Source organism: Triturus cristatus, chromosome 4_1 (genome assembly GCF_964204655.1).
Source record: "Triturus cristatus chromosome 4_1, aTriCri1.1, whole genome shotgun sequence".
NCBI classification, from domain to species: Eukaryota; Metazoa; Chordata; class Amphibia; order Caudata; family Salamandridae; genus Triturus; species Triturus cristatus.
This window is the reverse complement of record NC_140585.1, coordinates 632,111,007-632,124,567: the sequence shown is the minus strand read 5'-3', so window position 1 is coordinate 632,124,567 and position 13,561 is coordinate 632,111,007.

The window sequence follows — 13,561 nt, the reverse complement described above, 5'->3', positions numbered from 1 at the left end:
CCGCACACTCCGCGTAGCCCCTCTACGTGCCACCCGCCTCCCTCCCGCCCGCTTTTAAAATGCAGTGTTTGGCTGAAGCTCAATAAAGGGTGCTTACGTCCCACCAACTTCCCAATTAGAGATTATAGCATGCCACATACCCTTGCTTGACTAAGGTTTTGTTGAGTGTGGAGGCTTGGTTTTCATATGCTGTGAACTGCACAAAGTACAGTTTCAGGTGTGTAAAAATGCAAGAAATCAACGAAACGATAACAAACAAAAGCAAGGTATTATTAGAAATGCAAATTAATTTGCTATTAACATGTCTTTCTGTTACCAGGCACATAATGTTCAGACAATAGCCACTCGTGCATTGAACATGTTTAAATCAGCCGAGACGCATTGTTTACTAAAAATGATAAACTGTTTACATTTAAACCTTTCTCTCAACATCAGCCGTTGCAAACCAAGGCACCTTACATTTCTTAAGAAAATACATTGTGACGCAGTCCTTGACAAACCTGTCATAAACTTCTGCCGTGTTAATCCACCGCTACTCATATTGTTTGAAACACCCAGTGCTAACAAACACTTCTCCCTTTAGTAGCGTTGCCTGATGTGCAGTGTTCTGCACCCAAACTAAACTTTAATGCTAAGGAAGCTGATTTTAAATTCAAAGGTGGAAAACTATAGTTGCTGGGCAATCTGATCACAAACTTGACGGCTTAGTCACCAGCAGCCAGGTACGCTGCTGTCATCAGTGCATCAGGTGCAGCAGCACCGGGTACATGGGTATGCGGGACCTTCTTCACCGTAAACACCAACCAGTGGAAATAGGTGCTTGCATTAGGGCCCTTGTCCCCTTCCTGTCCCACTGCCTTTGGAACAAGAGATGTCAAGCTGCTTTTTCAAGTGTGAACAGTTCATCCAGCCCTGTTTGTCCCCTTTGCATTCCAGAACTTGCTGTTTTGCTTTTCTCCCTTATAAACACAATATTGACTACAAGTTCCACAAAGCAAAGGTAAAACCAGGGCACTAACGAGGAACAACTAGGAATCCAGGAACACTAGTGTCTGTACCACCCTTTATTATTTTAATCTGGTATATTTACACACTAATATGCTCAGGGAAAAGATTTGTGGAGTACTGGCAAAATTACTTTTTGTTGTTTGGGCACTCATCCCCCTCTAACATTCAGCAATCACCCTATTTTTCTGAGACCATGGTATAGTTTATCGTCCTCCTTCGGCATCTTTGGGTAATGCACAAAGACAGTTGCTTATTGGACTCTAATGCCACGCAACAATACCCATAATATAGAATGGCTAGCATCCACATAGGCCAGGACCTGTGCTTGCATGGTTCCTTAAAGATTTGCACTCAGGAGGCTAGATTTAAACTTGTCCAGAAGAAGGGACAGCTAAAAGCTGGGCAACCCAATAGGTTCAACAGTAAATTCCTCAAACAAATGGTATATGATATAATGCTGCAAATTAATATTTACCTATAACTTTTCAACATGCTGCACAGCAGCCATGCTGCTCTACAACATAGCTAAAAGAGAGTTGCAAAGCCAATAGCTCTAGCTAAACACTTATAAGGTCCCAAAGGCGAGACCTATTGGCTATAGCAATACTTGTTTGTTGTTGAAACTACAGTTGTAATTATGTTTCGTAACCTGCCTTTCACTGTGGCTTCTGGCAGTAGCTGTGCCATTTTCTTATTACAGGTGATTTGAGACGTTACAACTGGACTGTAATAAGAATTTTAGGGACAGGATTTTATGCTGTTATTTCATTCGTTCAGGCTCTAGGGACGTGGTTATGTCTGTGCTCAACCTCCCAGCTTAGATAGGAGATCTAAAGGACTCTGCCTTAGAGTCTGTCAGACCAACTCATTTCCCTGCCTGTGCCCCAGAAGCCAAGAATATGCAGATAGCATGTTATGCCGCTCAGCTAATTATGCTTTCACTAGTTGACTAGATTCAGCAGGCCACTTGTTCACCACATCGCTGCTCATGACGGAACCACTCCGTCATGAGCCATGGGCGCCGTGTGCTCATGACGGAGTGGTTCCGTCATGCTGCGGCCGTTGGCGGCCGCTCCGCCCACGCGGCGCTGATTCCCCGCCTTTGCGGGCGATTAGTGTGAGTGGGCGGAGTCGTGACAGAACCACTCCGTCATGAGCACAGCTCGCCCGTGACTCATGACGGCGTGGTTCCGTCATGAGCATGGCGGTGCCGCGCTGCCTCCAAACCCCCCCAGCGCCGCGGCGGAATTCGTGCCGCGGCGAAGGGGTTAAGACTCCTGCATCCGGCTCTCAATTAGATGTGCACTGAGTCCCTGAAGCTGCTGGAAGGTATGTTGATTAAGTGTTCATCCACACCCAACTCTCTAGTAAACAAAGAAGCAGAAAGCATTTGTAAAAGAGAGCTGTCAGAAGCTCTGATTTTGACCTGAGAGCTCGACAACGGAGGAGTAGAAGGGACTACTTTGTTCCTTTGTAACCATTCATGCAATTGCCTGGGCTGATACAAAGTGCAAAGGGCAGCCCATTCAGCTTAACCAGCCAATGGCTAAAGAGGGCTGAGTAAAAGCTCCTTTCTCTATGTAGGTACGTATGTATGTATGTGTGTGTAGTGTGCTGAGAAGTGTGTACTGGTGAAAATAGTTCTTGATGAACAGATAAACTGTATGCAAGAAAAACCTACAAAGTTTGTGAAAAGGTGAGATGAGCAGGTGAAATGGGGAACACTTGTGAGCAAGATTTGAGAAAGTACTAACCTAACTAGAATGCATGCCAAGGTGGTTTATTGCCAGGTGCAACATTTATGTCAGGGTAGTCATCTCTTGTGACCTGGTCATGGAAAATGTTTCTTAGATGTTCTACAATATTTTCAGCACATTGCAAGAGCAAGAAAACTAATAAAGTGAGATTTTACTGTCAATCTTTTGTTTGCAGTTACTCTGTTGAAACGTTTTGTTGGAACTTCTAGATCCTTGATTGGTGTATTCCAAGCATAGCAATCAACGACTGGGCTAGCGTTGGTCATACTAAGAGTGGTATAGGGTTGTCTACATGATTCCATATATATAATTCCCAAAAACCTCTGTTTCATTTAGTCTGAATGGTCGACTGGCCAGACAGTTGGTATGCCCGTGCACTATTTTGTTAAGTGTAGTGTTTCCTTCACCCCTCCCAAAGTAAGAGCAAAGAAAATGTACAGGTACTTGAACAACAACTTGTAGCCTGAGACAAAAATTAACATATATTTCTACCGGATCTGTTCATACAACAACTTGAAGATAAGTTGACTGCCTAACATAGGCACAAACAATCCCAAAATCAGGTGTTGATTCAAGCTTCAATAAGATTAAAAGATTATTTTCCACTTTGGCATCAGAAGGCCAACGCTTCCTTTCACACAGGAAACTTACGTGAATCAGCAGGCATCTCACCCTGACAGAACAGGGACAGCATGTCAGCAGTAACGCAAGCACCCTTTACAACATGGCAGCAGTAATAGAGACTTCAGTCACTCTCGTGACAATTGCAGAACAGCAGCAGTGCACGCATCCCTAAGTGTAGTGTAGCACAGCAGCAAGCAATCAAAGGAATTTCAAAGATTGTTCAAGTTAATTATGTAGTCATTTAGGGCCTTATTTAGAGTTTGGTGGATGGGATGCTCGATTACAAGCTTGGCAGATGCTGCATCCGTAGTATTGCAGGCGTGTTATAGCCTATGGCACTTGTAATTTGGCAGATGGAAAATCCGCCACATTTTGATTGAGTATCCTGTCCAAGAAACTCTAAATAAGACCTTTAGTTCTGCCACTTGTTTGACATGGTATTTATTGGGATATAAAATCTACTTAGTTTAATAATAAGAATACGGTTTTGCTCAGTACTATGTAGCCTTCTCTCACTTGCCTGCATCACTGTGACATTTCATTATTTTACCCCGCCATCACTTGCTCAATACATTCCAGTCTCACTGCTCTATGGACCACCAAGACTGGACTGATAGCGGACAGTTTCGAAGAGGAGTTCAGTTATCCCAGGATTAACATCCCTGTTAGGGGGAGAATATATATGACAGACTGGCCAACAACTCCGGGAAACCAACCTTGGGTGGACAAGTTGGCTTCAGGCATGCTTAGAGGCTTTGGCATGTATATTTACTGCCACCTGGCTCGACAGAGGCCCATCCTAATCTGACCCTTGATAACACTCCTCTATGTCACTATGCCAAGCATACAAGTCGACCTGTCTGTTTCTTGCGCAGCCCGACTCGGTGGAAGTCTGAAGTATGCTGCCCAGAGGAGTCTGCGAGAATGCTCCATAATAGCAGACAGGGACAGCATTTGTCCCTTGCTTGCATGTCACAGTAGCTCCTTGTGGAGCCTTTAGAGCAGTAACCTCTAAAGCGTTAAAAGACGGCAGTGGGCAACTTTCATTTATTGGGCACAGGATGCTTGTTTCTCCCACTTCCAAGAAAGTTTAGACTGAGGAGAGATCATCTGTGCTGTATCTGTAGATCAACAATCAGAGATAACAGGTGTGCTGCTGTTCTCTAGGACGTAAAGGCGGGGCTAATTTCTAGTGTATGGGTGCTGCTTCGATGAACACAGGTTTATAAGGGAATGTAGCAGGTATATGCAAGAAACACAGTCCATAACAAGGTTTGGTTATTTCATCGAACATAGGATCCATGAGCTAATGCATCCAGAGAGTCCATGGGATCAGCAGCAACTGAAAGCCAAGGACAAATATTCTAAAACCATACAACAGCCCTGAACTGGAACCTTACTTGTGCAACACACGTTGGTAAAACACATTAAGCATAACAAACCAGTATATATTACATTATTTCCTTTTCCCAACAAAATACATTTCTTGATAACAAAGTAAACAAAAGTAAAGTTTATCAAAACGAGGTCACCATAAGAAAACAAAACAGAAAGCAAACAAGAAATCAATATAAGACATAATATTGCAACTTTGAGGGGGGTTTCCTAATGACAGAAAATTTAGACATTCCACAACTCTGAGTGTGGTTACCAATCTGAGATTCACAACTCTTCAAAGATGGGAAAGCAGGTTCCACACTAAAATCGTAATTCTGTTGTGAAAGCTCAGCAAAATGACCAGATTCAGAAGAACACTCAGAGCTTCTACCATCTTTGTTATGTACACCATCTCCATTATTTTAATGTGACGTTTTCCATCAGTATTAAGATTCACATATGTTGTCAACATGGATTCAGAAACCCCTGGCTTTAAAAAAGAACGTACATTTAATTTCTAGCTTGCTCTTCAGAGATGGGGACTACACTACTCCTGTTCCACCATCCCTTATCATAGAGAATAACAGAAGACCTGCAGGGTTTCACCACCTTAACTGGATTAGTGAACTAGATATTACCTTTCATCACTTTAAAAGGTTTTTTGACCACACCATTCTCCATTTTATGTGTTGGTGATACAGTGTGTTTATACTTTGAAGCCATCTTCACACTCATAGCTTATTTCATTCTCCTTTCTTCCATATCTCTTTTTCTCTTTCCTATCTTTTTCTTTATTTTTTTCTTTTAAATGTAGTTCCTAATCCGCCGGTGGATGTAGGTACCGTTTATTTTCTTAGTAAAATCAATTAAAAAAAATGAAAACCAAAAAGGTTTTTTGATCAAGACCCAGCTTCCTTCTGCAATATTTAGATTTTTCCCATTTATCAAAATTTCTCTTTTGTTCTTCCTGTTTCTGCATGACCCTTTCTTTTATTCCATCCTCCTAACCACTCTCAATTAAGTTATTGTCAGGACATTTCACTCTGAGCCAAACTGGTAAAAGTTTAATCCTGGCTTCTCTACCTCTCAACAACTTAAACAGAGAAATACCAGTTGTAGCATGAGGAGTAGTTAAGTAAGCCCAAGACTTTGTTTAAGATAATCAAACCAATTTAATCCAGCCAATAAGGCAGTTGGACACCCTCCTTCAGACAACATTTAGCCCTTTCCACCTGACCATTTGTGGCAGGGCTGTGCAAAGCCACTTGCAAATGACTGAAGTTACACATCTTAGCAAAGTCACTAATTTCCTTGGAACCAAAATGTGTACCATTATCTGTGACTCATTATTTAGGAGGTCCTTCAAAAGCAAAAACTGCCTCTAAGAACTCGAGAACATTCTTGGTTTTGGGTGCCTCAACAAAAAAAAGTAAAACCATAAAAAAAAATAGACAATTAAAAAATGAAATATTTCTTATACCCCGGGACAAGATGTAAGGGACATAAAAAAATCCAACACTACTTTTTTCCAAGGTTCATGAGGGAGTGGAACTGGAAAAAAAGGCTTATTAGCAGTTTTCCAGTGTCCAAGACAATGCACTGAGGACATCTGGTAATAAAAGCGGAGACTTGTTTATCCATATTGGACCACCAGTAACCAACACAAAACCTTTTATAACTTGCGGCGATACCTAAATGTCCCTCATGAATTATTAGTAATAAGTTCATGCAACCCTTCAGGATGAATGAACAACATACATACATTTCTTAAACAAATCTGCCCCTCACATGTTAGCTCAAAAGAAACCTGCCCAAAACCCTTAAGCTCATCATCCAGTTTTTTTGCTAGTTGACCACCCAACTCTAGTGAATCGAAACATGTTCTGTTATGCTGGAGGTTGCTATGTTCCATTCTTCTATCGTAATACTTCCCATACATTCAGAAATTGCATCAACCACAGCCACCACTTATTAATTGCCATCAATAACATCACAAGAATCCTGAGCAGGCAATGGTAAGAGAGAGAGAATCTGCCATAAAGCTTTTACCACCTTGCATATACGTGACTCGCATATCATATTCCTGCAGTTTAGAAAATAACCTCACCAAACATGCTGAGGCCTTGCCCAACCACTTTCCACTCGAAAGATCAACCAATGGTTTATGATCCATAAACACATTGAACGTCCTGCCCCAAATGTATGATTTTACATTTCTGCACTGCTCACACACAGGCTAAAGCTTCATGTTCAATAGTACTGCAGTTGACTTCCCCATCCTTGAGTGTCCTAGATGCCAAGGCAATTGTGGTTTCTCTGTCATTCACATTTTGTCCAAAAACTGCACATGTATCCTTCGAAACTAGCACTAACTATAATAAAAGATTTGCCATTGGGTATATAAGGACCAAGTGCCAATGCATATACTACCAACTCCTTTATGTTTAGAAAAGTGTCATTTGTGTGAATAAACCAATTACATTTTGTGCCTTTCTTTATAAGCGAATGTAAAGGCTGCACACTTAAAGCATACCCTGGAACAAATCTGGCGTAATATTCACACCAAAAAAATGCCTAGGGTATCCTTATCTCCAGGAGGTTGTGCTGTCTGAATCACTTCCAGATTGCAAAACTTTGGTTTAATCCCTTCCTTTGAAATGGTACGACCCAAATAATGATCTTGTTGAATTAACAATACACATTTCCCAGGTTTCACAGTCATGCCTCTTTCTTCTAAGATACCCATCACACGTCCAAGCACTTTCATGTGCTCCTCCTGACTTTCCGTGAAGACAAGGATGTCATCTAGGAAAGCTTGTACCCCTTCCAGATCACCAAACAAAACAACCATCATACATTAAAAATACACTGGCTGCTGAGGATAAGCCAAATGGTGAATGCAAATACTTGTAAGCCCCATCAGGCTTCCTAAATGTAGTTTGGTCTTGCGACTTCGCACTTAATGGAACTTGATGGTAAGCTGAATGCAGGTCTAGAGAAGGGAAGTACTGAGCAGCCCCCACAACAGTTAAGATTTTGTGAATGCACCTCAAGGGGTGACAATCTTCTAAGATGTTCTGATTTAAAGATCTTCATTCCAACACACACACGCTTAACTCCCCTGTCCATTTCCATGCCAAAACTACTGGAGAAGCCTATTCTGAGGATTCAGCAGGTGTTATCACCCCGTCAGCACATAACTTGTCCAATAAAATTTTTGAATCCTTTTTAACACTCAAAGGTATTGGTCTGTCCTTGGTTCAGGCATTCTCCTTCAACGTAATTCCGTGCTCAAAACCTTTGACTTAACCAATTTCATTCTTAAATATACCTGGATATTTAGCCATCATAGTCTGCATAATTTTCTCATCTGTACTTACAGCTAAAATGGGAATGTCTCCTAACACAATCGGATTCTCATTACCTGGTCCCAATATAATGCCAACTCTCGCTTAGACTTTCCATCCCACAATGTCACAGCCACATATACTTTCGTCCAAATTGTTCATCCTGAACATTCCAAAGTTTCTCCAAAATACCCCATCATTACAATGTTGTACTCCCCAAAAACGTTTGGATTTATATCAGTAGATTTAAGACAAGACTTAGACCAAAACCTTTAGTATGTAGGGTCAGCCAAAATGGTATTTGGCGCCTCTGAATCTGCCATAACCATCAGTGAAACTCTATCAACTGTGGCCTAACATATTGGTCCCTTGATTTTCTTACCTGGCCCAGATTCTTTTACAGCGTCCACCGGCAAAAGCACATTTTCAAACTTCGCTACTCACTCCTGCACACACACATTCATACTTTCGTCTGGCATATTCACGTTACTTTTTTTCACCTTATTAAGCACATTCAACATAGTGCTACACACTGATTGGAAATGTCGAGTCTACCTACAATTATTGCATGTTTTTGCCAATGGAAGGACACAATGTACTGTTTCCCAAATGACTCCTAGAACCACATCTAATACCATTGTTTGGAGGTTTGTTATTTTTCCCAGTTTTCACATTCATTGCATAAACCACATTTTCAGTAGAAATGCAGCTAACTGGAGATAATCTCCCCTGATTAAATAAAGGTTGTGATAAAACATTAGACCTTTCTGTGCTCTTCGCTACATCAGTAGCTTCTATCAGAGTACGACTGCGCATTTTAGCAAACGTTCCTATGTTTTCTTAGAGTAACAGTTAGATACAAACTGGTCTCATCTAGAAATCTATTTTGACTTCAGATTTACAAGTCGAAGCTACCACCATTACCACAGCAATAAATTCCTCACGAGATTGTTGTCTATTAAAGAAACGAGTACACTAGACTCCTCAGAGTATTGCTTGTTCATTCTTTCCTTTGCCTCCATGTACACATTCCAAATAGTATTACTCTCTGATGATGGAGCAACTACATCAGAAAGATTTTCAAATACTCTTTGTCCAGCAATGGCCTAGTGGTTAAATAACAATGAGTGCTTCCTCGGAAGCTCATAATCCCATGTATCTATCTCAGTTAAGTAATTTTCATAAATACATAGCCACTCCTTCAATTTAATTTCGGGTTTATCATGCCCTCAGAAGAAATTGTGGTGGTTGTATAACCCTTTGGTTGGAAGCCATTGCTATGATTCCATATGAGGTGTTGCCAGGAAATAAATACGAAATAGGCAAGTATTCAAATTCTACCAGTAACTGTCGTAATAACTGAAGTACCTCAGGATTTCTTTATATTGCTCCCAAACAAATGTTTTTATAAGAGCATCAATAGCCGTTTCACCATAACTTCCCACTTTGGCTGAATCAGAATCCGGCAGGTCAGCACAGCAAATCACTGCTTCCAATAGACTGAATTTTAAAACACAGTTGACTCAATCCAACAAAATTGCTAAATTGCATCCCAATCAAAAATGGCTGCTGCGTCTGACATCTTCCCTGCAGTGCCTCCTAGGACCTTGAACTGTGCGACATCACGCTGCCACCTCCTTGTGACATGCTGAAGGGACAATCCTCCTACCAATCCATGAAGCAGGCTGCACATACCAGATGTTCGACCGGTAAGCATGAGGCAGAGCACAGCCATTGGAAGCAACTGTAACCTTCCCCAGGGGCCTGTCAAATGTGAATTACCTTCAATTAAATGCCGTCTGAAATCCAAAGGCCACAGGAAGTGATCAACTGTCAGATGTGATGTGTGTCTCACTTTTTCCTGTGTTGGTGGGCCCTCCAATATTCTTGCTCCTGTTAAAATTCTCAGGTCAGAAAATGTACCCCACTCCTGGTTCCAAAATATGTAGCAGGGAAATCCAAGGATAGTCCATTTAAAACCGGAGCTAATGCATTTCGTCCTTTTGGACTTCTTCAGGGCTCTATTTAAACCACACAGCAGGATGCTATGAGAGCAGTAACGCAGGAACTTTGCCCATCACGAATAGGACACAATCTACTGTATCATAACCATAATTTTGAATACTGGATATCGAGATATTGTTGAGAATACTTTGAAGTACCGATTCTATACAGTCATCACTGAGTCTCACTTCTTAAATGAGAGGATGCCATCAGCTGGCCTTCTAAGCAAAACACTGGAAAAATGACAGATGAAGCAGCATAGTTTGTCTATTTAAGAAGGACTGAAGGAGTCTGCGAGGACAAAATGCGTTGGCTATGGTTTTAAATGGATTATCAAAAGAAGAAAATGAATAAATAATTATCAGCTTAATATGTCTAAAGGATGTTGTGTTCTGTAAAAAACATGCATTGTGTGTGTTGAATATATGAGAACATTTTGCTGCACTCCTATTCAATATAAGTGACATGATTTGAATAATTTAGGGTGCTGAACCACTCTAGATTAATATGTTGAGAATAGGGGATGGGAAAACTGTAGTCCGAAAATGACACAGGGTGTGAGCAGGAGAGGAGAACTATAAGGGAAGAGCAGGGTACATGCACGGGTGTAGGAACAGAGAGGCCGCCCTAGTACCATCGATGTGTTTTTTGTACTGGTGGGTCTGTCGCTCACAGTATTACTTCCAGCTGCTGTGCTCAGTGGCAGACGCTGCAGCTGTAGGCGAGTGATGGCCATTACAATGCTTCCCTCAGTGACAGACCATGGAAGCGTCTCTCAGTGGAGGCCTAAATTGGATGCTTTCAGGCAGATACTGCGGCAGTTCCCCGAGTGACAGATTCTGCAGCATTTCACACCGTAATAGACACAATGAGGCTACTCTGTGCCAAACATTAAGGTGTTTAACAATATGAGCAGTTCTGCTTTTACTTAGTTAACGAAAGTCATAGAGGGGCAGGCTTCACTGAGTGATGTACACAGACATGCTGCACTTAGTGAAGATGCATATGATGGGCCTATTCTAACACATCGTCCAATTTGCCTAAAATGTTGACTCCCAAAGAATTCACACAATTCCGACAATATTTTGGGATTCAATGGAGAATTTGTATCCAGTCCTCTGACTGCAGGGCACACTGAGCACCATCCCTAGGCAGGTGTGATTTTTATTGTGGGTGAGCACCTCAAACACCAAGCCCTTATTGGTAGAATTAGATAAACATGGTTTATTGGAGGTTACATTTAGGTGCTGCTGTTCTGCGCTGGCAAACTAATCGTTATCTACCCGAAAAGCCTTGGCAAGAAAATTATCAAACAGTTAGGAATGATTCTGGCTCTTAAAAGAACGAAACACAGATGGGAGAATCGCAGCCTTCCTTTCCCCGCAGTGAAAAAAGATCTATAATTCCAAAATAAAAGGTCATTGGCAAAGCCAATACAAAAGAGCTAGTGGCTTTGCCAATTTGTTTTAGCCATGTTGTACACCAGCATGGCTGCTGTTCAGCATTGCTAAAAGTTTGTGGCGTAGAGAAGAGTGACGTGGAGTAGAGCGGAGTTTGTGGCATAGAGAAGAGTGGAGAGGGGCAGAGTGGAGGGGCGTAGAGTGGTGCAGCGTTGAGTGGCGAGTGAAGTGTAGCAGCATAGATGGGAGTAGTGTGTCGTGGAGCAGCGTGGATTGGCCTAGAGTAGCATATGCATGGTGTGGTAGTGCACTGCCATTAGAGACAAAAAAAAAATCAATTGATCTGACCATTTGCACTGCTAGTTTTACTGATAAAACTATACAGTGCACACAATAATGTGTGGAAATGGCATCACTAAGTGTATTGATTTGCTTTGATGGTATTAAAACATTTGTTTCCTCCACACTTCCGAATTACAAAATATGTGCTTCATTTGTGCTTTCTAATTCAGATATATTCTGGAATATTTGCATAGTTCATTTACAGACATTTAAATGTTGTTAAGTGCTAGAACAAATAACATCCTACTGTCTCACGTATTACATGAGTAACCAGCAGGATTGTCACATAAATCCTCTATCTTTGATGTCAGAGAAATAAAAGTAAGAACTAAGCTCCCTGAGAGACAGAGCCTGACATTTGACCTCGGTCTTTGAATGCACAGCAATGTGACAAGATAAGAACATCATTTAAATGCTTGTTTACAGAAAGAGAGCACTCGTGGAAGAATACAAGGAGTAGTGATGAACAGGCTATGCTCCACGGGAGGAACTATCTCAAGCTGACAGCCTAAAACACATAAAGCCAGCAAATGGAAGGCAAGCAAATGTGAGATGCACATTGCAAAGCCAATGGTAAGGAATGAACCTAAAAAGCGGAGCCCAGACTCTTCCGGCCACTGATTGGTCACAAGCAGAAGGTGACTGGCCAGAAGTGAGTCCTTCTTTGTCTCAGGCAAGTTCCATGCTGCAGGAGTGCATGAATAGGGGTATGGTCTCCTTTATCCCCTCCTCAATCCATGGGATGATGGTATGTGTAGTCCCCACCAGGTAGTCACCAGCACACAGAAGGGCAAGCCATGCTGTCGGAGTCCTTGGTGCTATAAATACCACTCACATGAATAGGAGAGGAGTCTCCCACCCCCCACCCCCTCAATCACGGGATGCAGGTAAAGGTAATCCCAATCTGGGATTATGAATATGTTAACAGATGCCAGGTGACTGACAATTGTTTTTGCAAGATTTTATTGGGTGTTGCTCAGCCACAGTTAATTAGGGATTAAGTTTGCTCAAGATTATCTCTACTCTTCTCCCTCACTACTTTGAATTTCAGTTTGGTGTTTGAAGCTAGATGTTTTCATCAAAATTTCTTGGTTTAAATATGCTATCAAACTCTGCTATCTGTTAGGGAGACCTGAAGTGTTTATACATCCCGGAACCTTTTCGCCTAAAGATCGACCTGGAGTTATGGTTTCACCCTGAATAGAGGAGCTGTTAATCTCACAATTGATCACACAAAACCTTCCGCCAGGTGGCATTTGTTTTTGAAGTCCAGTCCTGGTACGGGCCTCTTCTATAGTTTGTTTCTGCTTTTATTGATCATTCGTTATTGTCCAGAATGAGATGGGTGTTATTCGTTTTCTTCTGTCTTTTAACACGGCTGGAAGAAAATGTATTTTTATCCTTGTCCTTGTGATGGTTTACCAATTAAAACACCAATGCACTCTTTATACTTCTTTCGTTTTTTTTGTACATTTAATAAATACATTTTTTATTACCTTTTTTGTTCCTTTGTTGAGATGACGTGTTAGAAGGTGGTTCTGACACTATGGGCCGCCCGGATTTTTTGCATTTTGAGCACCTAATTGTTGAGCTTTTACTGTGGGGGAGCCTCATAAATTGGCACTCACCCACAGTAAACTCAGCATGTAAGAGACTGCATGGGTATTTTACTGGTGTCCCCCTGGCTTGACCAGGCCACTGC